The 26,850-nt window shown below is 42.9% G+C and overlaps 1 long non-coding RNA gene across 1 annotated transcript in view; it reads right to left on the bottom strand.

The window, feature by feature from the left end:
* The window catches only part of LOC138950564 (uncharacterized), a 478,836-nt gene that overhangs the window by 380,712 nt on the left and 71,274 nt on the right, over positions 1-26,850 (bottom strand). The window lies entirely within an intron of this gene.

Here is a 26,850-nt window from a genome sequence, read left to right as displayed (position 1 = left end):
ATTCCATCAGTTGAGTGTTCGTTTACAGACATGCATTGGACACGAGGTTTTACGATTCCATCAGTTGTGTGTTCGTTTACAGACATGCATTGGGCAGGGGGTTTTACGATTCCATCAGTTGAGTGTTCGTTTACAGACATGCATTGGGGTTTTACGATTCCATCAGTTGAGTGTTCGTTTACAGACATGCATTGGGCACGAGGTTTTACGATTCCATCAGTTGTGTGTTCGTTTACAGACATGCATGGGGGTTTTACGATTCCATCAGTTGTGTGTTCGTTTACAGACATGCATGGGGGTTTTACGATTCCATCAGTTGTGTGTTCGTTTACAGACATGCATTGGGGTTTTACGATTCCATCAGTTGTGTGTTCGTTTACAGACATGCATTGGGGTTTTACGATTCCATCAGTTGAGTGTTCGTTTACAGACATGCATTGGGGTTTTACGATTCCATCAGTTGAGTGTTCGTTTACAGACATGCATTGGGGTTTTACGATTCCATCAGTTGAGTGTTCGTTTACAGACATGCATTGGGGTTTTACGATTCCATCAGTTGAGTGTTCGTTTACAGACATGCATTGGGGTTTTACGATTCCATCAGTTGTGTGTTCGTTTACAGACATGCATTGGGCACGAGGTTTTACGATTCCATCAGTTGAGTGTTCGTTTACAGACATGCATTGGGCACGGGGTTTTACGATTCCATCAGTTGTGTGTTCGTTTACAGACATGCATTGGGCACGGGGTTTTACGATTCCATCAGTTGAGTGTTCGTTTACAGACATGCATTGGGCACGAGGTTTTACGATTCCATCAGTTGTGTGTTCGTTTACAGACATGCATTGGGCACGGGGTTTTACGATTCCATCAGTTGAGTGTTCGTTTACAGACATGCATTGGGCTCGAGGTTTTACGATTCCATCAGTTGTGTGTTCGTTTACAGACATGCATTGGGCACGGGGTTTTACGATTCCACCAGTTGTGTGTTCGTTTACAGACATGCATTGGGCACGGGGTTTTACGATTCCATCAGTTGAGTGTTCGTTTACAGACATGCATTGGGCTCGAGGTTTTACGATTCCATCAGTTGTGTATTCGTTTACAGACATGCATTGGGCACGGGGTTTTACGATTCCATCAGTTGAGTGTTCGTTTACAGACATGCATTGGACACGAGGTTTTACGATTTCATCAGTTTAGTGTTCGTTTACAGACACGCATTGGGCACGAGGTTTTACGATTCCATCAGTTGTGTGTTCGTTTACAGACATGCATTGGGCACGAGGTTTTACGATTCCATCAGTTGAGTGTTCGTTTACAGACATGCATTGGGCACGAGGTTTTACGATTCCATCAGTTGAGTGTTCGTTTACAGACATGCATTGGGCACGAGGTTTTACGATTCCATCAGTTGTGTGTTCGTTTACAGACATGCATTGGGGTTTTACGATTCCATCAGTTGTGTGTTCGTCAACACCTCGTACACACTCAACATTCAGGTGCACTTTTAACATCCAGCTTTGTAGTTAGAAAATGTCGTGTCGGTCTTTTCACTGATACATCCGTTACCTACCTTTTACACAAAAGCATTTCAGAACCTAAACAATGTATGGCTATGACAGTATGTACCTACATGTGCTTTATGGAGGAAAACATGTTGCGTGCTTTCATCATCACCATGGTTACATACGTTACCGATGCATACGTTACCGCTTCGTTAGCATACACATACTGAATGTTGAATTGTGAAAAATAACACAGATTGCATTTTATTGCAAGCTTAATTTTTCTATGCAAACGTAGAATTAGTGAAGTGAAGCCAACACCTAACATGTTCTTAAATGAATTGTCCTACATATATAACGTTGATACATAAATTCTCTATACTGTGCATACATGAATGATGACAACTGTTTGCTTTTAGAGGGTATCATAGTACACTCTTGTTGAGCAGTATCTGTCATAACTGCTTGTCTTTTGTACTGAAAATGTCATGCTCCGTCTTATCCATAATACGTATCGATATACGTACCCTTATGTTCCGCACATTGTAAAAAGACATCTGCCTCAATAAAAAATGTGAAGACATTTAAAAAACACATAAACATATTTTTCAACGAATAGTGATGTTAATTACAAACAGGAAGAACAGCCCTTGTACAAGACACCTCAGTGCGCCCTGTGTCACGTCTTGTTTTGTCAAGTCTGACGTGACGTGTGCACCTTATTGCAAAGAAAGGGTGTAATTTGCACCCCCCCCCCACACACACACACACTCTTCGGTTGCAACACAATGCAACACTCCACACAAACGGTCCAGAAAGTTCATTAGGTACAAGGCAGGCTCTGCTGGAAGCTCTTTGTTCAACAGGTAGACGGGCGCTGTGGCGGGGTGGTAAGACGTCGGCCTCTTAATCGGAAGGTCGAGGGTTCGAATCCCGGCCGCGGCCGCCTGGTGAGTTAAGTGTGGAGATTTTTCCGATCTCCCAGGTCAACTTATGTGCAGACCTGCTAGTGACTTAACCCCCTTCGTGTGACGTGTACACGCAAGCACAAGACCAAGTGCGCACGGAAATGATCCTGTAATCCATGTCAGAGTTCGGTGGGTTATAGAAACACAAAAATACCAAGCATGCCTCCCCCGAAATCGGCGTATGCTGCCTGAATGGCGGGGTAAAAACGGTCATACACGTACAAATCCACTCGTGCTAAAAACATGAGTGAACGTGGGAGTCAAAGCCCATGAACGAAGAAGAAGAAGAAGAAGAAGAAGAAGAAGAAGAAGAAGAAGAAGAAGAAGAAGAAGAAGAAGAAGAAGAAGAAGAAGAAGAAGAAGAAGAAGAAGAAGAAGAAGAAGAAGAAGAAGAAGAAGAAGAAGAAGAAGAAGAAGAAGAAGAAGAAGAAGAACAGGTAGAGTGTTTGTTTCTTCTGTCTTGAATGATAATTGTTGTCATCATTTTCACGAGTTTTCATTCACAGCCACCTAGGAAATAAATCTCATGTTCCCCATGCAATAAATCCCCGGTTACCATATTTGCAGGAAGCAGCTTATACATGGATAATCAAAAGCAATAGAAACGCTCGGGGATTCTTCGGCGCTTTTCATTGGCGTGTCGCCAGACCTGGACAGACGACACTGTTTTTGAAAAGTTCCAAAAACGAACTGGCAAACTGACAAAAATAAACACAAAACAAAACTATTTCATGAAAGGTCATAAATTCATCACAAATAAATGAAATCTAGCGATATGTTCCGTCTACTTACAAAGTCATGGAGTGCGTGTATCTGTGTTTCAATTCACAGTCTGACAGACGTTCGGAGAAACTTGACACGAACGTCAAGTCAAACCCCTGACACACACATTGTGACCCGTGCACAAGACGTTGTATCAATAAATGAAGCGCACAAAAGAAATAATAATAAAAGCAAAGAACATAGCAACAAGATATGCAAACATCTAACATAGCCGAGCAAGCAGAATGACAGGTCTAATGAAAAACAAAGAGGCAATGAGTCGGAAACAAGATCGTGATTCTTTCCTTCGCTGCACGACGCAAATCTTCAGTGACCTTCGACCCAACGTGCCTTGCTGCACGATGCACATCTTCTGTCACCTTTGACCCAACGTAGCTTCCACATTCGACCACTAAGCTTAATACTGTTTTCAACTGACAACCGAGGGTGGGCGGAGGGGGGGGGGGGGGGGTACTGAGAGGAACCTAGAGAACTGTGCATCCTCAAACCTGACATATTCATCCCAACATTTCATGAACTCAAAACACAGAAAGTTGCTTCCACACGCCAGCTTTGATTGCAACAACGTGCTGGAGCCCCAAAACATGTATCATCAAAACGGAACTCAAAGCATAGCTCCCTGTGTTGATTTGGCACTTATTTTCTCACTACCAAAATGATGACAAAAACGATGTTTGGTGGTTTGTTTTCAGACCAGCTTTTTTTGTCGGTCAATAAATATGAAAAAAAAGACGATATGCTCCCCCTCGGACCGACAAAAAAGCTGGTCTGTCAACAAGCCATCAAACATCTTATAGTATTGTCCTGAGAGTGTTTATTACAAAGTTATTGCTTGTTTTGTGAGGTAGGGGCAGACAAAATCAAACATTCTTAGAATTACGTCACATTAGTTTTGATTTATATCCATATAGCATGTGTCATAATCGTATCGTTCTGTGCTCGTAAATATCTGTTCAAACTTCACCACAAAAAGTACCCCCGCCACCTGGATAGCAGTGCCCAAGGTGAATAAATCAATTAATAAATAGAGTTAAAATAGCCAATAGTCGCACTCTCATCATACAATCTGCTATGTTTATACCAGGTAATACGTAAGATGGGAAAATAACCTCCCACTCAGACAACCTTTGACCCATTCCCAGACACCTGAAGCTGAAGAGTGAAAATATATTCCTCGTAGGCACAAGCTGAAACCTGCACACTGACACTGGTACTCAAAACAACATTATTTAAGAAAAAGAAAACGGGAGAAACAAGAATAAACATGTATTGAAACACAAAACTCCGCCCGGTTCTGGATGTTCAACCCGTGATCGCCGAGTTCGCAGCGCAACGTCGTATCCGTTACAATTATAGAAAGATAACGCCTGCCGACATTAACGCATACGCACGGCGCAACGCCTGCCCACTTACACGCACAAAGACAATCTTATAGGGCTATATCAAAACACTTTGCTGTATATGGGTACGACTGACGACCCCAAATCCATTCTCCCATTGTTGACAAGATAACACGCGATAAATACTCGGTGTGTCAACTGATTCCGTTCATACACCGGATGTTTCCGTTCATCCGCATGGTTCACATTGGTCCAATATCACACGCATTTGTACTTTTTGCTATTTGAAGACGATTGGAATACACAGAACTTGTAGTGGGGGCCTATTTCACTCTGATCTAGCGAATGTGTATGAACGGAAACGCTTTTCGAACGAAAGGAAACATGCACTTTTGTACAAACAAAAACATGGTGTATGAACGGAATCTGCATGTTTTCAAAAGACAAGTGATTGTAAAAAAGCCATGGGTTTCTATAAACTTCTGTTCAAGCAAAATGCCGTATCAGGCAATGGTTTTGGTGATCATGTGCAAATCAAGGGTCAGATTCGCTAACAGAGCAAGAAAAACAAGAAAATGTAAACAAAATAAAATTTAAATCAGGCAATGTTGCCACGTTCGGCCCGCGTGTGTTATCATTAGGATTACTAGCACCTTATCGTACACATAGCCCAATCATTTCGCTGCCTTATTCTTTCAATATAGCATGGCTTCCCTTCTTTGTCTTTGTTAATCTAGGGAGAAAATATCCAGCGATATTCGTCCGAACCTGAAGAGGCTGGAGAGGTCCACTTAGAGGGGTTGGAACACAACGAATGAACAGACTGGTGTTTGCTGACCCTCTATCCATTTGAAGGCAAGACGTTGTCACTCATATTGATTTTATCCCTCATTGGGTGACACACTGACAACAAATAATCTTTCAGTTTTTGAAACAAACGTGACTTATCTTGTCACACTTGATTGTGATATTTGTTTGTATTCTTAAATGCTGATATCGGTTTGTCGATCCACCACAGACCTGGATTAATCTTTTCCAGTTAGCATTATCGTTTGAAGTAATACACTTGTTAACAGACACAAAGCAACAAGATTTCTTTTGTGGTTTGCTTGCAGATTTGTGCAGATTTCTGTGTGTGTGTGTGTGTGTGTGTGTGTGTGTGTGTGTGTGTGTGTGTGTGTGTGTGTGTGTGTGTGTGTGTGTGTGTGTGTGTGTTTTGTACAACCAGCCATACGTACGTGCCTGTGCTCAAGATTTTTTTGTTTTCATTGTAAACTATACAGCTTAGTACAACGTGTGAAGCGTGAGTTGAATGCTGTGTTGTGTTCATTGTAAACCATACAGCTTAGTAGGCTACAACGTGTGAAGCGAGAGTTGGATGCTGTGTTGTGTTCATTGTAAACTATACAGCTTAGTACAACGTGTGAAGCGAGAGTTGAATGCTGTGTTGTGTTCATTGTAAACTATACAGCTTAGTACAACGTGTGAAGCGAGAGTTGAATGCCGTGTTGTGTTCATTGTAAACTATACAGCTTAGTACAACGTGTGAAGCGAGAGTTGAATGCTGTGTTGTGTTCATTGTAAACTATACAGCTTAGTACAACGTGTGAAGCGAGAGTTGAATGCTGTGTTGCATGTCAAGCTTCAGAGATATAGAATGGCTGACCCATTTCATTTATTTTAACGTCAACATCGTTTTGGACACTACCAGAAAGAAACCCACTTTATGCAGAAAAGTATTTTGTACCTGAGGCTGAAAACACAGCCTTTGCTTGTCGAACAATGAACAGTCTTGGTGTTGCATTGCGTTTTGTAACTACACAAACATGAGACTCAAAGTCCGCCCTACCGGCACGGTTGGCCTAGTGGTAAGGCGTCCGCCCCGTGATCGGGAGGTCGTGGGTTCGAACCCCGGCCGGGTCATACCTAAGACTTTAAAATTGGCAATCTAGTGGCTGCTCCGCCTGGCGTCTGGCATTATGGGGTTAGTGCTAGGACTGGTTGGTCCGGTGTCAGAATAATGTGACTGGGTGAGACATGAAGCCTGTGCTGCGACTTCTGTCTTGTGTGTGGCGCACGTTAAATGTCAAAGCAGCACCGCCCTGATATGGCTCTTCGTGGTCGGCTGGGCGTTAAGCAAACAAACAAACAAACAAAAAGTCCGCCGTGTTCAGATTATTCGTTTCCTGCTTGAGGTGGAGGTTAAAGGTCCTTGTCTACATTTTTATACCGAAATCGCCATTTGACCATTACAATGCAGAGACTATTATCTACAAATATCAACAATACGCCCCCTTTCGATCAGGAAAGACGAAGCGGTAGCCGTTTGAAAATTCATTGTAGTATTCCAGCGTAGTACTCATAGTAGGATATCCTTATTATTTTGGAAAATGCCAAGCGCAAAACTCCTCTCAAATCCCGTGCATTTCGTGCGTTTAAAAAAAAGATTGGACAGCGCTCCAGTGTCAAACAGTTGCTGCATTTGTTTAGGCGTGGCTATAAGCATAGTGACATGAATTTGATTGGTCAGTATTTTTAGGCAAAGCACATGTTCTCAGCAAACAGAAAACAAAATATTGGAAGCGTGAGTCACCGTCTACCCATATATTTTTGTTTCTATAACTTTTTCCCCCATGGTTCATTCGTCATCTGACATAACTTGTTAGCGAAATCTAACCATAAAATTATTGAAAAAAGCAAAAATGTAGACGACCACCTTTACGTCTACCCCAGCTGACTCAGAGAGTGAGTGTCATTCACACTGAATATACAGATTAAGATTACGATGTGTGCACGCCACTCATATGACTGGACTTTATCTCTAGCTGTTCACGTCAGCTGACTCAGAGAGTGAGTGTCATTCACACTGAATATACAGATTAAGATTACGATGTGTGCACGCCACGCATATGACTGGACTTTATCTCTAGCTGTTCACGTCAGCTGACTCAGAGAGTGGGCGTCATTCGCAGTGATATGTACACAAATCGACAAACCTTCTCTGTACATTTTTAGGAAAAAGCTGTCAAAATATTCTATCATGAACATTTTGGAGCTATAAGACAATACACACTGTTTTGGAACACCGACAGTGCGGACTTCTGGAAGATTTTGTTTGTTAAACTATGCTTATATTGCGATGTTTGTACGGTGCGCTTGCTCGTATGTTGCTCGTAGTACTCATTCTTTACAGTCACTTTGGGGTGGTGACAATTACACATTTCTCAGGTCACTGGAATTGTATCAAGGCTATAGTAGGTGTTAATGTTCTCTCACCATTACTGTGTATGAACCAAACATAGCTGTGTTACCTCTCACCATTACTGTGTATGAACTAAACATAGCTGTGTTACCTCTCACCATTACTGTGTATGAACCAAACATAGCTGTGTTACCTCTCACCATTACTGTGTATGAACTAAACATAGCTGTGTTACCTCTCACCATAACTGTGTATGAACTAAACATAGCTGTGTTACCTCTCACCATAACTGTGTATGAACTAAACATAGCTGTGTTACCTCTCACCATAACTGTGTATGAACTAAACATAGCTGTGTTACCTCTCACCATTACTGTGTATGAACTAAACATAGCTGTGTTACCTCTCACCATTACTGTGTATGAACTAAACATAGCTGTGTTACCTCTCACCATAACTGTGTATGAACCAAACATAGCTGTGTTACCTCTCACCATTACTGTGTATGAACCAAACATAGCTGTGTTACCTCTCACCATTACTGTGTATGAACCAAACATAGCTGTGTTACCTCTCACCGTTACTGTGTATGAACCAAACATAGCTGTGTTACCTCTCACCATTACTGTGTATGAACCAAACATAGCTGTGTTACCTCTGCGCGGTATGTCGGTGTGTTTTGAATAAGGAGAAGCCATGTTTACTGCTGTACACACTGACTCACATCGTCAGTGTTTCGCTTTCTCTCACCCCCCCCTCCTACACACACACACCTCCTCCAAACATCTCTCTTCCTCTCTCTCTGTCTCTCTCTCTCTCTCTCTTTCTCTCTCTCTCTCTCTCTCTCGCTCTCTAACAAATAATACACAATGGCACATACAACCAAAATCTCACTGACAGCGCGTTATGACTCGAACCTGTCCCGTCCCAGAGTTCATAGCGAGTCTCTATGAGCGCGTCGTCAATATCACGCGACTGACTGGATGGGCGTGGCCAGAATGTCAGTTAAAAGTCTGGGTTTCTCAGGGCGGCGTCACTGTTGACTTGTGCACACATACAGTTCTGAACATTCCTTACTGGCGGTCTTTACTTGAGCCCAAAGTCGACACAGTCTTTTTGCCAACAAATCAGTTCGGAAGATCCGTGAAGCATAATTCGCCAAATTTACTCGAGGCTTCAGGTTACTTACTTCTACACTGATGACAAACACTGAGATTGTTTTTGACTGTGTTCTTCTGCATGAAATGACTTGCTGCTCTTCTGCATGATATAACTTGGCGTTCTGCATGAAATGACTTGGTGTTCTTCTGCATGATTTGACTTGGTGTTCTTCTGCTTACTCGAGTATCCGTGCAATTACCAAACCAGTCCCTCCCCGGCACATTCAGAAGCCAGAGAGTAATACAATATTGTGTGTGTCCCTGCATAACTGTGAACACCAACCAGCCAACAAACCAGCCAACCAGCCAACAAACCAACCAACCAGCCAACAAACCAACCAACCAGCCAACAAACCAACGAACAAACCATCCAACCAGCCAACAAACCATCCAACCAGCCAACAAACCAGCCAACCAGCCAACAAACCAACCAACCAGCCAACAAACCAGCCAACCAGCCAACAAACCAGCCAACCAGCCAACAAACCATCCAACCAGCCAACAAACCAGCCAACCAGCCAACAAACCAACCAACCAGCCAACAAACCAGCCAACCAGCCAACAAACCAGCCAACCAGCCAATAAACCAACCAACCAGCCAACAAACCAGTCAACCAGCCAACAAACCAGCCAACAAACCAACCAACCAGCCAACAAACCAACCAACAAACCAACCAACCAGCCAACCAACCAACCAACCAACCAACCGGCCAAAGCCAACCAACCAGCCAACAAACCAACCAACCTGAACATCTGATCGTTTACTCAGAGGTAAGATTGTTTGTGTGTATGTGTTGGTTATATCCTTGATACACTGGCTGTAGTTTCATTTCTGCTTGTATATGGTTTATTTATCAAATCAACTCGACTGCAAGTGTTCCAAGTTCAAGTTCAAGTTTTATTAGTCCATAACCCATGGGGGCATTTTGAACAATACATACAATCAATACAATCATGATATATGCTAATATAATAAATTAAAAAATTAAAAATTAAAAATTAAAAAAAAAGCTATGAAAAACTGTTACAAATTATATTAATAAAGTCCAAAATATTCTTTAGCAATTTCTTTTTCTTAGTAGCAAACAACTTTTTAAATTTAAGTGCATTAGGTTTTTTCCAATAATAAGGTGGTAACAACTCAGCTCTTTCTTCTTTGAAAAAATCACAGACAAATAAATAATGGAATTCATCACCTATGTCTTGTGATACACATTTGGTGCAAGTTCTTTCTGACCTCGGGATGTTAAGATAACGTTCTTTCTGTACAGGCAAATTGTTGTTTAATGTTCTAAACTTCATCATTGAAACACATTGCTGATATGGCAGGTGTGTGACATAGTCTTCACATGCAAAAATATCTTTAAACATTCGATAGTTCCAAAACATATTTTTTGTTCCAATTTCTGTAAACCATTTATGGATATACTGGTCATACAAGCTTCTTTTTACTTTCTTTTTAAACCATGCGCTTGAGTATTGAACATTTTCTTGAAAAGTCCAAAGGCCAGAGAGACCAATTTCATTTAAGGTTTTTTCAATAAAACATAAATAATTAGATTCAATCATCTTGTTGATATACAATTTATAAGTAAAGCAATACACAATACTTGAAAATTTATTTTTATGAATAGGACTAATCAGTTTATACCAATAGCAAAGCATTCTACATTTCATATTAACATCTAGTGGATATCTTCCAAGTTCACCAAATATCATAGCATTTGGAGTTGATTTTTTTAGTTTGAAAACAATTTTATAAAAACGCAATTGAAGTTTAGTAGCAAGTTCACAGTTCCAAACATCCAGACTAAAACAACAAAAAGGTCTATGTGAATGTTTTTTAATTTTTTTTTAGTATTGATCAAGAAGAGAGAGAGAGAGAGAGAGAGAGAGAGAGAGAGAGAGAGAGAGAGAGAGAGAGAGAGAGAGAGAGAGAGACAGACAGACAGACAGACAGACAGACAGACAGACAGACAGACAGAGACAGAGACAGAGACAGAGACAGAGACAGAGACAGAGACAGAGACCTTGCCGTGAGGAACATGTGCATTTTTAAACCAAAATAAAAAAAACCAAAACGTTTTGCTAACATCAAAATCATCGATTAAATCCTCATGTTTACATAACTAAATGATACTTTGTACCCAATACAACCATTTATATAATGTTGTTCTTCAAAGCCAAAACCTTTCCTGAGCTAGAGGGCCAGCAACTGATAATAGTGTATCTTACTTGGCTTTTCTAATCTTAGCGCAAGGTAATGCATTTAACTTAAAATGCATGCACCCCACTCAGATGCATGTTAGCTTTTTTCTATCACTGTGTGTGTCGTCATGTGAATCGGGGTCTATGTCTGCATGTTATAACATTGTTAAATGTCACTTCCGTCTTTGTCACGTCCATTGGTGGGATACGCGTATTTGAGCGGCGGCCAGGGGATCCCTGTTAAAGAAGTCTTTGGTCTATGAGATGTATCATATAGTCAAGTGGACGGCCTTAAATAGCATAGAAAGTTGGAGTGAAAGGACACAGGAATAATGCTTTAAAAGGGGTGCAACATTTGTCGCAATAATGGTATTGCTAAGTTTATATTCACTTTTGTGATCATACAACGCGGTGGCGTATCAATCTTGTTATACTGTATGATGTAGATGGATCAATTTACGTCACCACTGTCGTTACCTGGTTGAACAAATATGCATTTTTACAGCCAGTAGAATATCCACCACGAATCTATTTATCGTTTTGATGTACCTTATCGGGTTCATATTATTTTTACCACTTTAAAGATGACGAAAAAATGACTGGCAACAGTCGGCGCGAATGTGGTACGTTTATTTTGCCCCTTACTTAGTAACTGTACACAGTGTGCGCTAGGGGAAGGGACCATTCGTGTGTAGCGCGGGAGGTGGCCAACACAAACACCCCCCCTCCTCTCTCTCTCTCTCTCTCTCTCTCTCTCTCTCTCTCTCTCTCTCTCCTCTCTCTCTCTCTCTCTCTCTCTCTCTCTCTCTCTCTCTCTCTCTCTAGTAAACAAGATGGCGACTGAGTAAACACGTTCGCTCAGCGCTCTCCCAGTTTTCATCATCTAAAACTGATTCAGCGACAACTAAGTCCAAACGACGTATCCACAGATTGGAACAAGTAAGGACGAGTCAAAATGGTGCTGAAAAAACGCGGAAAGAAATTATTTTATGCTGTTACATCGGGCAAAACAATCGGCATATTCCAAACATGGACCCAGTGCAGCGATTCCGTGACCGGTGTCTCCAAATGCAAGTTCCAAGGATACCCCACCCTACAGGATGCCAAGAAAGCAATGCAGGTTAGTGGTGTTCCTAACCCAAACGTATACGGCCTGAATCATGAATTAGTCGATACGGACCCTCTTGAGTTCGAAGAGATGGACGAGACTCTGTTTTCCCTGATTGATGAAACACTAGAAGCTTCGAACGGACAGGACCCAGAACAAAGTGACAATCGGGACATTGCTGGGGAATGTGGTGCTTGTCAGAAACCAGTAAAGAGAGACGAAAGAAGTCTGAAATGTGGAGAATTAGAATGTGGAAAGAAAGTTCACATTAGATGCTCCAAACTGCCAACGTACATGATCTGCGTTTTTCTCCAAAAATCGAGAAAGTACCCCTGCGAATCATGTGCTCATTCCCTTTTCGACGAAAACGTGGATGAAGAAATGTGTACTGTCAGTGCCTGTGGCAGTGACGCAACGCAACGCGAGGAGAAAAAAGAGAAAGACCATGAACGATACACACAACAGCTGATGATGTCACACCACCAGACAGTCAACAGCAAGATCGGGAACCTGACTACGGCAATTGGCCACTTATCTACGAGAGTGGCCGAGCTACATGAGAGAGATATGACCCGGGGCGCTGACATCACCCGCCTCGTTAAAGCCCTTGAGACGGCAAACCAGCCCCGCGAGAGCTATTGCAGTGTTGCAATGGGAGGTGCACTCTCCCCTCACGGCACCTCCCCCTCCCTCCTCACCCCAAAAGCTGACGCCAAACCGAAAAGACCCGCGACCTCCACCCCGTCGGGAATACCCGTCTTCAGCAGGGGCCAACAACCCACACCCGACCCCAGTGCACAACCCCCCAAGAGACAAATCGCTGTTGCACATGACTCCAGTGCCAAGAAGGACGTACGGACACCCATCACAACGACCCAGGAAACGACTATTCGGGAGACAGCAGCCTCTAAACAGAAACCTGTGGAAAACAAACCTAAGGACCTCCAAAAGAAAACAGGAGAAAAGGCGGAAATATCCACGAAAGACAACCGCGAGATAGCGCCGATAGACAGCGACTCCCTCAGCGAAACTGAGAGTGACAGATAATGAAAGTCAACACGGCAACCTCAACGAACCCGTCCAGCGTAACAAACTGAAATCCAAAAAGAGGGAACAACGATCAACTCAATATGAAGACGACGACCCAAAGAGGCCCAAACTGCTCATCCTCCACGACTCAGTCCTGAATGGCATAGAAGCCAGACGACTGGGCCAAGGCTATGGACTTAACGTGCGCAAGCAGAAAGCATCCACAGCGGATACATGTCTCCTCGACCCCGAAGCTGCAGTGCCGGATGTGGTTTTAATCCACACGGGAATCAACGACCTCAAAAAGTCAACGCCGGACGAGGCCAGTGACAAACTGGTCTCAGCTGTAAAAGAGTTACGCCAGCACTACCCCGGGAAGCTGGTGATTAGCAACTTGACGCCAACGCGCCGACCTGATATCCACACGGAACTGTACAACGCCATGGCGTACACCAAACTACACGACCAAACGGACATTACCTTCCTCAAACACGACCTGTCAACCGAGAAGCACCTGAACGACGACATACACCCCTCCGCTAGAGGAGCCGGGGTGTTGGCACAAGCCATCGGGCGCCATGTACAGGCGCTGGTGTGGAAAACCATAAAGCGACGAAGCAGCAACAACAACAGCAGCCACAAAAACGGCAGCAACAACTACAACAACGGCAGCAGCAACAACGGCAGCTACAACAACGGCAGCTACAACAGAGGCAGCCACAACAACGGCAGAAACAACTACAACAACGGCAGCAGCAACAACGGCAGCAGCAACAACGGCAGCAGCAACAACGGCAGCTACAACAACGGCAGCTACAACAAAGGCAGCTACAACAACGGCAGTAACAATTACAACAACGGCAGCTACAACAACGGCAGCTACAACAACGGCAGCAGCAACAACGGCAGATACAACAACGGCAGCAGCAACAACGGCAGCAACAACTACAACAACGGCAGCAGCAACAACGGCAGCTACAACAACGGCAGCAACAACTACAACAACGGCAGCTACAACAACGGCAGCCACAACTACGGCAGCTACAAAAGATCCCAGGGCTACAACCAAAGACGCCCAGGTCAATTCAACGGCCCACAGCGAGGGAAGCAGGGGCACAATAACAATAACGGTAATGTGTATCGGCAGTGGTAAATGTCACGGCGGAACCACAATATCAGGCTGAATCAGTGTAAGAGATGATGTAATACGAAGAGAGTGCTAAGACGTCTGTATGACAAGTATTAACGTGCATAGCGATACTATAAAAGTTCTGTCATGGAACATGAAAGGGTTTATAGAAACAATAGATGGATTACGAGTAAACAAGTTTAATGAGCATAATTTTACGAACAAACTTTCAGCATACGATATAGTCTTCTTAGAAGAAACCCACCTCGATAAAGACAATGTCAAAGATATCAACATACCCAACTTCTCAACGCCTGTCCATTACATGAGAGAGAAAAGAAAAAACGCACAGAAAGCGTCAGGCGGTATTTCCGTTTTTATAAAAGCGGATCTTAGACAGCATGTTAAACTCTTACCACAGAGTAATAGTGATATTGTATGGGTTAGAATCCCAACGATGGACAAACACGGTCAGGATACTTTTATATGTGGGTGTTACATACCACCAGAACACTCATCATATGGGAAAGACCACTCAATCAAAATATGGGACTGTCTTGAGCGTGACGTAGAAATATTTTCAACCAAAGGCAACGTAATTGTGTGTGGCGATATGAACGCGAGGACAGGCAGTACAGTGGATTACATAACCGTGGACTCTGTGCGATACGACAATGCCGCGGGTGACGAATTCAATGAACACCTCCTTAATGAGCCGATGGATATACACCAAAGGTGCTCAATGGACAACACCACGCACAAAATTGGCCGTCGATTAATTGACCTGTGTATCGACAACAACCTTGTTATTCTGAATGGAAGAACACTAGGTGATCTAGATGGGCGTTTTACCAGCCACCAACCTAACGGCAGCAGTGTGGTTGATTATTTCATATGTACACATGTGTTATATAGCGGTGTAGTAAACATGACAGTGGAAGCGCTAAATGAATACTCAGATCACTGTCCTATACGTCTGACTATACACATACCAGCACTATGGAAAAGAAAACAGGAAAGGAGCTCGTCTAATAATTACGCTACAGCCCCAGAGCCAAATAATCAAGACAAAACGAGTTTCGTCTGGGACGAACACTCAGCCGAAAGCTTACAATGCGCACTCAAAACACAAGCGTTTACTATGCTGCTAAGAGACATTGACAATAAGATAGACGGACTACAAGACAATACCATGACAAACACCTTAGATGAAATAGTAGACGAATTTACGGACATAATGACAAAAGCATCAAAACTCTCCCTGAAATGCAGACTATCTAGAAAAAAAGAAACAAAAAGCGGAGTAAGAAATGGTTCGATCAGGAATGCTACGTACAGAGACGGGAACTTAAGTCACTAAGAAACGCATTTAATCGCCACCCCTATAACCGCTCTCTGCGAGATAAACTCTTCAGTCTGTCACGCACGTACAATAAAGCTTTGAAAAGGAAAAAGCAACTGTATAAAAACAAACTCATCGCTACTCTGAACGATGCATACACAAATGACCCGACAAGCGTATGGAAAACACTTAAACTACTAAAAGACTCTGATAACCCAAACGACCGGAATAGAAGCAACATCAGCTCATGCAAATGGATAAACCACTTACAAAACCTGATAGGCACTGATGTCGAAGTAGAGCAAACTACGAAAGATAACGTACGGGCAGAGCTCAATAACATTGATATCAACGCACAATCCGCACAACTCGATCTGCCTATCACAATGGAAGAAATCGCGAAAGCAGCTTCCAACTTGAAGTCGAAAAAAGCACCAGGTGTAGATGGAATTACAAATGAAATAATCAAGGCAAGCCTGCCTGCTACACAAATAACAATTAAAAAACTGTTTCAGGCAGCTCTGCACATAGGCTCATGCCCCAAAGCATGGGCGACGGGTATAAACATTCCAATCTATAAGAGTGGTGACCCTATGAATCCTGGTAATTATCGTGGGATAACACTAAATAATAACCTAGGGAAATTTTTCTCGCAGATCATTAACAATAGACTAAATGGATTCCTGGAATCTAATCATCTATATGCGAGGGAACAGGCCGGATTTAGAAAGAAGTCGAGAACGACGGACCAAATATTTATCCTAAAAAAGATCGTCGACGGAATAATTACAAACAGAAAAGACAGGTTGTATGCATGCTTCGTGGACTTCCAAAAGGCCTTCGACAACGTATGGCACGAAGCTCTCCTCCTCAAACTTAACAGGATAGGAGTTATGGGGAATTGTTTCAACGTTATAAGAGATATGTACAGCAAATCTACTATCTGCACTAAGACCGCACTCGGACACTCACATGACATACCCGTCCGGAAAGGTGTACATCAAGGCAATACTCTAAGCCCCACACTCTTCAACATATTCATCAACGATCTCCCAGATTATCTGCGTGGGAATGACTCACCAAGTCTGAACAGTGCCCAAAATACAGAAATCCCATGCCTACTTTACGCCGATGATTTGGTAATTCTGTCCACATCCAAAAGAGGACTACAAAATAAGTTGAACCGACTGAATGACTACAGCAGTGAATGGGGCATTAAAATAAACAAAGAAAAAACGAAAGTGATAATATTTACCCGCACAGACCCAAAAGTACCAATACTATTTAACTGTGGCACACATATGATTGAAAGTGTAGACCAATATAAATATTTAGGGGTCATCTTCCATAAAAGCGGTAAATTCTTACAAACCCAGGAACATTTAGCCAAGCAAGCAAACAAGGCATCGCATGCCCTGAGACGACTAATTAGAGGAAGAGAGATGAAAGTAACTACAATGATGCAACTATTTTATACCTTAGTCGCCCCTGTGTCCACTTATGGAGCCGAGGTCTGGTTCCCATCAGCAATCAACATCCAAAACGAACAATCGCTACCCGACATATTTGATAAGTGTCTATCGAATAATCTACCCCATGAACAAGTGCATTTAAAATTCAGTAAACGCCTTCTTGGCGTCCACAGTAAAGCAATGAACTTGCCAACGCTAGCAGAGCTCGGGCAACTCCCTGTGGGTATAAAACTAATTGAACAAACAATAAACTTCTGGACCCACATCGTTGAGTCAGAAGAAAATTCATATTTAAGACAGGCTTACGCTGACATGATCGACAGACCACAAGACAGCTCACCGCAATGGATACATTTCATTCGAGCAATCATAGGTAACCTCGGACTGGACCATAACTGGATACTTCAGTCAGCAGTCCAAAAGAATGCGCTGATGAAAACTCTACGACGAGGACTAGAATACGAATACGTACGATTTTGGCAAGGAAAGAAGACTGAGGGCTCAAAACTGCAATACTACAACACAATTACTGACGGAGATTACGACTGTGAAGCATACTTGACATGTGTAACCAACCCCAAACACAGAAAAGCACTGTGTAGATTGCGTATTAGCGCTCACGATTTAAAAATCGAAAGGGGGAGATACACAAACACACCCAGAGAGGATAGAAAGTGCACCGTGTGTGGCGTAATTGAAGACGAGCTCCATTTCCTGGATAGTTGTACAAGATTTCATGATCTACGCTTGCAGCTTATGGAACATGCACGTGTTAATGCTCGAAATCCGAGTCAGCTGATGACGATGCAAGACGTATCGATACAGCAACAACTTGCTGAATTTGTATACAACTGCATGATTATACGCAATAATGACATAACTACAGATACATAACAATGTTGTAATCACTGCTCCATGGACGATATTTCTTCTTGTCTTTACAAATATCCACTTCGTGTCTGATAAACCCTTTACTGTGTTTTTATGACAATTAAATGAGTTCTGAGTTCTGAGTTCTGAGTTCTGAGAGAGAGAGTTCAGAGAGAGAGAGCGCGAGTCTCTACGAGCCGTCGTCCAGACCATATCGACTGACTGGAGGGGCGTGGCCAGTCTGTGCTGGGAATGTCACTGGTCTATGCCCTGAGCTGTCAATGTCAGCTTCAGTTTGTTATTCTCATGGAGTCGTCACGAACGACCGTTGCATGAATACAGTTCAGCACATTCTAACAGGCTGTCTTGACTTGAGGCCAAAGTCGACACCGCAAAGTCCTTTACCAAACATTAAGTGCCAACACTTGCATAACCCAACTTCGTGAACTAGACTTCGCCAAACTGATTGACCTGAGGCTTGACGTTACTCACCAATAATGTGGTGGCCAAGACTGAGGCTTGACGTTACTCACCAATAATGTGGTGGCCAAGACTGAGGCTTGACGTTACTCACCAATAATGTGGTGGCCAAGACTGAGGCTTGACGTTACTCACCAATAATGTGGTGGCCAAGACTGAGGCTTGACGTTACTCACCAATAATGTGGTGGCCAAGACTGAGGCTTGACGTTACTCACCAATAATGTGGTGGCCAAGACTGAGGCTTGACGTTACTCACCAATAATGTGGTGACCAAGACTGAGGCTTGACGTTACTCACCAATAATGTGGTGGCCAAGACTGAGGCTTGACGTTACTCACCAATAATGTGGTGACCACGACTGAGGCTTGACGTTACTCACCAATAATGTGGTGACCAAGACTGAGGCTTGACGTTACTCACCAATAATGTGGTGGCCAAGACTGAGGCTTGACGTTACTCACCAATAATGTGGTGGCCAAGACTGAGGCTCGACGTTACTCACCAATAATGTGGTGGCCAAGACTGAGGCTTGACGTTACTCACCAATAATGTGGTGGCCAAGACTGAGGCTTGACGTTACTCACCAATAATGTGGTGGCCAAGACTGAGGCTTGACGTTACTCACCAATAATGTGGTGGCCAAGACTGAGGCTTGACGTTACTCACCAATAATGTGGTGGCCAAGACTGAGGCTTGACGTTACTCACCAATAATGTGGTGGCCAAGACTGAGGCTTGACGTTACTCACCAATAATGTGGTGGCCAAGACTGAGGCTTGACGTTACTCACCAATAATGTGGTGGCCAAGACTGAGGCTTGACGTTACTCACCAATAATGTGGTGGCCAAGACTGAGAATGATGTGACTGTGTGTTCCCTGGCATCCCTGGCCTTCACTATCTCTTGATGTGTCCAGTTTACATTACTGACGAGTTAAATATCATGTGTATTCTCTGAGTGACAAGTTTTTGCTCGCCTTTGCTTCATTTAGTATACATTATTGGAAAACATAACATCAATCACACAAAAATAGAAATCAATTCGTCTATTGGTTGACATAATTACATAAAACCATATTTTCTAAAGAACTTAACAGTGGTAGAACATGTGCCCGCTTGTCTAGAGAAACCGCGATCAAAATCCCAGGACGGGTACATAAGGAGAAATCTATTAATCCCAGACGACAGCCTTCTATGTGTCGCTTTCAAATCACTCCTGGCAATGTATTCACTTTTGAATGAAAGCAGACAGTGTCTGCGATTGAACTAGTTCTCTCTGCGCTTATCTTGTTTAGAATCGTGATGGGAAAAACCCGTTGAAAAGCGTTTGACTGAACTTAGAATAAAGATTGTTGATCATTTGAGAGAGAGAGAGAGAGAGAGAGAGAGAGAGAGAGAGAGAGAGAGAGAGAGAGAGAGAGAGAGAGAGAGAGAGAGAAAGAGAGAGAGAGAGATACAGAGAGAGAGAGAGAGAGAGAGAGAGAGAGAGAGAGAGAGAGAGAGAGAGAGAGAGAGAGAGAGAGAGATGATGATGATGATGATGATGATGATGATGATGGAACTTTATTTTTCAAGGATAGAGGTTTAAGGCGACGCCTTTTCTTACAACCGGTCCTTACTTCTAATACAAATGTCTAATAAATGATAAACAAGTAAAGCAACATGACAAATAAACAAATTAAACGAACGACCCAGCAAATAATCGACAAGTAAGCAAACAAGCAAATAAACACAAACAACAAAATGACAAAGTAAGCAACATACAAATCAAAAGCGAAACATGCAACATAACATGTTAATTGAGGTTACACATGTAAAGTGATCGACGGTAAAATTCACACAATACCAACGTTTACACTAATGCTTACAATGATCATATGGTGTAAATGATGATGATGAAGATGATGATGATGATGATGATGATGATGATGATGATGATGATGATGATGACGATGATGATGATGATGGAAAATCGCAACATAATAAGAGAGAGAGAGAGAGAGAGAGAGAGAGAGAGAGAGAGAGAGAGAGAGAGAGAGAGAGAAAGAGAGAGTGAGGCAGACAGACAGACAGACAGACAGACAGACAGACAGACAGACAGACAGACAGACAGAACGAGACAGAGAGACAGAACAAACGAACGATGTGTATACTGTGTAGGCCGTCGGCCCATTGCAAAAAGGGAACAGTGGGCTGGGGAAGTGAACTCGAAAATACACAATAGTTGGACATTCGGACTGTTGGAATAACGCGTCACGGATACCTGTCAGTGTCTTTTCTCAAATTGTAACTTTTTTCACTGGATCATTGACGATAGGGGGTGGGGGTTGGCGGACCCATAACGGACTATATACTCATTCTCGATGTTCTTGTTTTGTAAAGCATTGAGTATAGAAATACGCTGCCAAGCAACTTTCATTGAATATTCTGGAATCAGACATAATTATGTTATAAGTCAAATCACACACAGTGGGATCAACTTGAACATCTTTCGACAATAGCGTCGTGTTTACATATTATTGTTCACTCTGACTGACAGTAGCGTCGTGTTTACATATTATTGTTCACTCTGACTGACAGTAGCGTCGTGTTTACATATTATTGTTCACTCTGACTGACAGTAGCGTCGTGTTTACATATTATTGTTCACTCTGACTGACAGTAGCGTCGTGTTTACATATTATTGTTCACTCTGACTGACAGTAGCGTCGTGTTTACATATTATTGTTCACTCTGACTGACAAGTTGTTGCTCGTTTGTGCATAATTAATTATACTTGATTATTGGACAAGAAAAATAAAAATGCAATAGACCAATCCATCGATTGCTGTACATGAGTACAGGAACTCGCGTAAAAGGCAGAACATGCAGAATCTGCATGTCCCCGCTTGTTGAGAGAAACCGCGAGAAAAATCCCCAGACGAGTACATAAGGAAAGATCTATAGCGATCTCATAGGACAGCCTATACTGTGTGCCGCTTTGAAATCACACCTGGCACTTTATTCAATTTTGACAGAAAGGCTACAATGACGGCGATTGAAGTCCTTGTCCCTTTTAGAATCTTGCTCAAAAGCAGACTTTGTGAAAATCTGTTCACCGATTTTAGATCGCACATTGTCAAGTACACACGGTGTGGAAGGGCTGAACATTGACAGGGTGACCGACTTCCTTCGCTTCTTGGCTGTCACAAGTATAGAAATACGCTGCCAAGCAACTTTCATTGAATATTCTGGAATCAGACATAATTATGTTATAAGTCTATGCATAAAGTCGTCTATAAGGACGCCCCAACATATCTTATACAACTCTTCAAATCATCTCCGTCATATTATTCAAACACTCGAAATAACCTTGCCTTGTCAAGGCCCCGCATCGATTTGTTTAAAACTAGTTTTTCTTATTCTGGTGCGTTCCTTTGGAATTCACTACCTGTAAATATCAAGTCATGTCTGTCATTATCTTCTTTTAAAAGACAGCTCCGAAAGCACCTCTCTAACGACTAAGTCGGTGTACAATTTGTGCGAGTGTGTGTGAGGATGTGTGAAAGAGAAAGTGTATAGTCTGCTTCCATTAACAAGCACACTTTTGAATTTTTTATTTTTATTTTGTTATACTTTTCTCTGCATAATTTTGTTTTATTTGATTTTTTGTTTAAATGTTTTCATTCTTCATATTTGTTCTTTGTTTCATGTGTGTATTATAGTAGGGACTAGCTGTAAGAAAGGACCATATGGACCTAATGCTATCATCCCTCGGTAATAAAGTTTTCGAGTTCGAGTTCGAGTTCACACTTAACGTGTGTCTGTGGGTTTTGGTTACGGAGAGAGAGAGAGAGAGAGAGAGAGAGAGAGAGAGAGAGAGAGAGAGAGAGAGAGAGAGAGAGAGAGAGAGAGAGAGAGAGAGAGAGAGAGAGAGAGAGAGAGAGAGAGAGAGAGAGAGAGAGAGAGAGAGAGAGAGAGAGAGAGAGAGAGAGAGAGAGAGAGAGAGAAAGAGAGAAAGAGAGAGAGCGAGTCTCTAAGAGCCGTCGTCAAGACCATATCGACTGACTGGAGGGGCGTGGCCAGTCTGTGCTGGGAATGTCACTGGTCCATGCCCTGTGCTGTCAATGTCAGCTTCAGTTTGTTATACTCATGGAGTCGTCACGGACGACCGTTGCATGAATACAGTTCAGCACATTCTAACAGGCTGTCTTGACTTGAGGCCAAAGTCGACACCGCAAAGTCCTTTACCAAACATTAAGTGCCAACACTTGCATGACCCGACTTCCTGAAGTAGACTTCGCCAAACTGATTGACCTGAGGCTTGATGTTATTCACCAATAATGTGGTGGCCAAGACTGAGGCTTGACGTTACTCACCAATAATGTGGTGGCCAAGACTGAAGCTTGACGTTACTCACCAATAATGTGGTGGCCAAGACTGAGGCTTGACGTTACTCACCAATAATGTGGTGTCCAAGACTGAGGCTTGACGTTACACACCAATTAAGTGGTGGCCAAGACTGAGGCTTGACGTTACTCACCAATAATGTGGTGGCCAAGACTGAGGCTTGACGTTACTCATTAATAATGTGGTGGCCAAGACTGAGGCTTGACGTTACACACCAATAATGTGGTGGCCAAGACTGAGGCTTGACGTTACTCACCAATAATGTGGTGGCCAAGACTGAGGCTTGACGTTACTCACCAATAATGTGGTGGCCAAGACTGAGGCTTGACGTTACTCACCAATAATGTGGTGGCCAAGACTGAGGCTTGACGTTACTCACCAATAATGTGGTGGCCAAGACTGAGGCTTGACGTTACTCACCAATAATGCGGTGGCCAAGACTGAGGCTTGACGTTACTCACCAATAATGTGGTGGCCAAGACTGAGGCTTGACGTTACTCACCAATAATGTGGTGGCCAAGACTGAGGCTTGACGTTACTCACCAATAATGTGGTAACCAAGACTGAGGCTTGACGTTACTCACCAATAATGTGGTGGCCAAGACTGAGGCTTGACGTTACTCACTAATAATGTGGTGGCCAAGACTGAGACTGGACGTTACACACCAATAATGTGGTGGCCAAGACTGAGGCTTGACGTTACTCACCAATAATGTGGTGGCCAAGACTGAGGCTTGACGTTACTCACCAATAATGTGGTGGCCAAGACTGAGGCTTGACGTTACTCACCAATAATGTGGTGGCTAAGACTGAGGCTTGACGTTGCTCACCAATAATGTGGTGGCCAAGACTGAGGCTTGACGTTACTCACCAATAATGCGGTGGCCAAGACTGAGGCTTGACGTTACTCACCAATAATGTGGTGGCCAAGACTGAGGCTTGACGTTACTCACCATTAATGTGGTGGCCAAGACTGAGGCTTGACGTTACTCACCAATAATGTGGTGGCCAAGACTGAGGCTTGACGTTACTCACCAATAATGTGGTGGCCAAGACTGAGGCTTGACGTTACTCACCAATAATGTGGTGGCCAAGACTGAGGCTTGACGTTACTCACCAATAATGTGGTGGCCAAGACTGAGGATGATTGTGACTGTGTGTTTCCTGGCATCCCTGGCCTTCACTATCTCTTGACGGCAGTAGTGTCCAGTTTACATTACTGACGAGTTAAATATCATGTGTATTCTCTGAGTGACAAGTTTTTGCTCGCCTTTGCTTCATTTAGTATATACATTATTGGATAACATAACATCAATCACAAACAAATAGAAATCAATTCGTCTATTGGTTGACATAATTACATAAAACCATATTTTCTAAAGAACTTAACAGTGGTAGAACATGTGCCCGCTTGTCTAGAGAAACCGCGATCAAAATCCCAGGACGGGTACATAAGGAGAAATCTATTAATCCCAGACGACAGCCTTCTCCGTGTCGCTTTCAAATCACTCCTGGCAATGTATTCACGTTTGAGTGAAAGCAGACAGTGTCTGTGGTTGAACTAGTTCTCTCTGCGCTCAAATCACAAGTCCAAAATAAATTTGTTTAAAATCGTGATGGGAAAAACCCGTTGAAAAGCTTTTGACTGAACTTAGAATAAAGATTGTTGATCATTTGAGAGAGAGAGAGAGAGAGAGAGAGAGAGAGAGAGAGAGAGAGAGAGAGAGAGAGAGAGAGAGAGAGAGAGAGAGCGAGAGAGAGAGAGAGAGAGAGAGCGAGAGAGAGAGAGAGAGAGAGAGCGATCTCGAGAGAGAGAGAGATAGAGAGAGAGATACAGAGAGAGAGAGAGAGAGAGAGAGAGAGAGAGAGAGAGAGAGAGAGAGAGAGAGAGAGAGAGAGAGAGAGAGAGAGAGAGAGAGAGAGAGATGATGATGATGATGGAACTTTATTTTTCAAGGATAGAGGTTTAAGGCGACGCCTTTTCTTACAACCGGTCCTTACTTCTAATACAAATGTCTAATACATGATAAACAAGTAAAGCAACATGACAAATAAACAAATTAAACGAACGACCCAGCAAACAATCGACAAGTAAGCAAACAAGCAAATAAACACAAACAACAAAATGACAAAGTAAGCAACATACAAATCAAAAGCGAAACATGCAACATAACATGTTAATTGAGGTTACACATGTAGCCTAAAATGATCGACAGTAAAATTCACACAATACCAACGTTTACACTAATGCTTACAATGATCATATGGTGTAAATGATGATGATGAAGATGATGAAGATGATGAAGATGATGATGATGATGATGATGATGATGATGATGATGATGGAAAATCGCAACATAATAAGAGAGAGAGAGAGAGACAGAGACAGAGAGAGACAGAGAGAGAGAGAGAGTGAGGCAGACAGACAGACAGACAGACAGACAGACAGACAGACAGACAGAAAGAGACAGAGAGACAGAACAAACGAACGAATTGTATACTGTGCAGGCCGTCGGCCCATTGCAAAACGGGAACAGTGGGCTGGGGAAATGAACTCGAACAATACACAATAGTTGGACATTCGGACTGTTGGAATAACGCGTCACGGATACCTGTCAGTGTCTTTTCTCCAATTGTAACTGTTTTCACTGGATCATTGACGATAGGGGGTGGGGGTTGGCGGACCCATAACGGACTATATACTCATTCTCGATTTTCTTGTTTTGTAAAGCATTGAGTATAGAAATACGCTGCCAAGCAACTTTCAGTGAGTATTCTGGAATCAGACATAATTATGTTATAAGTCAAATCACACACAGGTGGATCAACTTGAACATCTTTCGACAGTAGCGTCGTGTTTACATATTATTGTTCACTCTGACTGACAGTAGCGTCGTGTTTACATATTATTGTTCACTCTGACTGACAGTAGCGTCGTGTTTACATATTATTGTTCACTCTGACTGACAGTAGCGTCGTGTTTACATATTATTGTTCACTCTGACTGACAGTAGCGTCGTGTTTACATATTATTGTTCACTCTGACTAACAGTAGTGTCGTGTTTACATATTATTGTTCACCCTGAATGACAAGTTTTTGCTCGCTTGTGCATAATCCCAGCGAAGCTGGAGGTATCCCGTGAACGCTATACTGTAATCGATTTGAGAAATGTGCACACCGAATAATACATGATAAAGAAGGATTCGTTGTGCCCGGCTACGTGCTACAGTTGGAGATGGAAGTTCACCAAAAATGGGGACCATACTAACAAAAATACGGTGGGTAAAATAGGCGCCCCCATTTTTTCAGCAAACGCCACCCCAGGCCGCTTTGGACGGGTAGAAATTCCGTAGTTTCCAAGTCTATGGATAAAGCTCGCGTAAGAAGAATACGTCACGGTCGAAAGTCTTTGACGTCAATTAATGAATCATGACGTCATGCCTCCCTGTAGTCTTTCTTTCTCGCGCAGTGTGTGTGTTTGTGTTCATTTTGTGCACATGTGTTAGTGTTACTGTGTGTGTGTGTGTGTGTGTGTGTGTGTGTGTGTGTGTGTGTGTGTGTGTGTGTGTGTGTGTATTTGTGTGTGTGTGTGTGTGTGCGCGCACGCGTGCATGAGTCTGTACTCGTATGTGGTTGTGTGTGTGTGTATTTGTGTGTGTGTGTGTGTGTGAGTGTGTGTGCGCACGCGTGCATGAGTCTGTACTCGTGTGTGTGTAAGTGTGTGTGTGGGCATAAGTGTATGTGTGTTTGTTTATAAAGGTGTGCATGTCCGTCTGTCCATATGTGCGTATGGGTGTGTGTTTTGTGTGTATGAAGTTTTTTGTTAGAGAGTGAGTGAGTGCGTGTGAGTGAGTGTGTGTG

Source organism: Littorina saxatilis, linkage group LG16 (genome assembly GCF_037325665.1).
Source record: "Littorina saxatilis isolate snail1 linkage group LG16, US_GU_Lsax_2.0, whole genome shotgun sequence".
Classification (NCBI taxonomy): Eukaryota; Metazoa; Mollusca; class Gastropoda; order Littorinimorpha; family Littorinidae; genus Littorina; species Littorina saxatilis.
The sequence above is the reverse complement of the archived record's forward strand: the minus strand, read 5'-3'. Positions and strand labels throughout refer to the sequence as shown.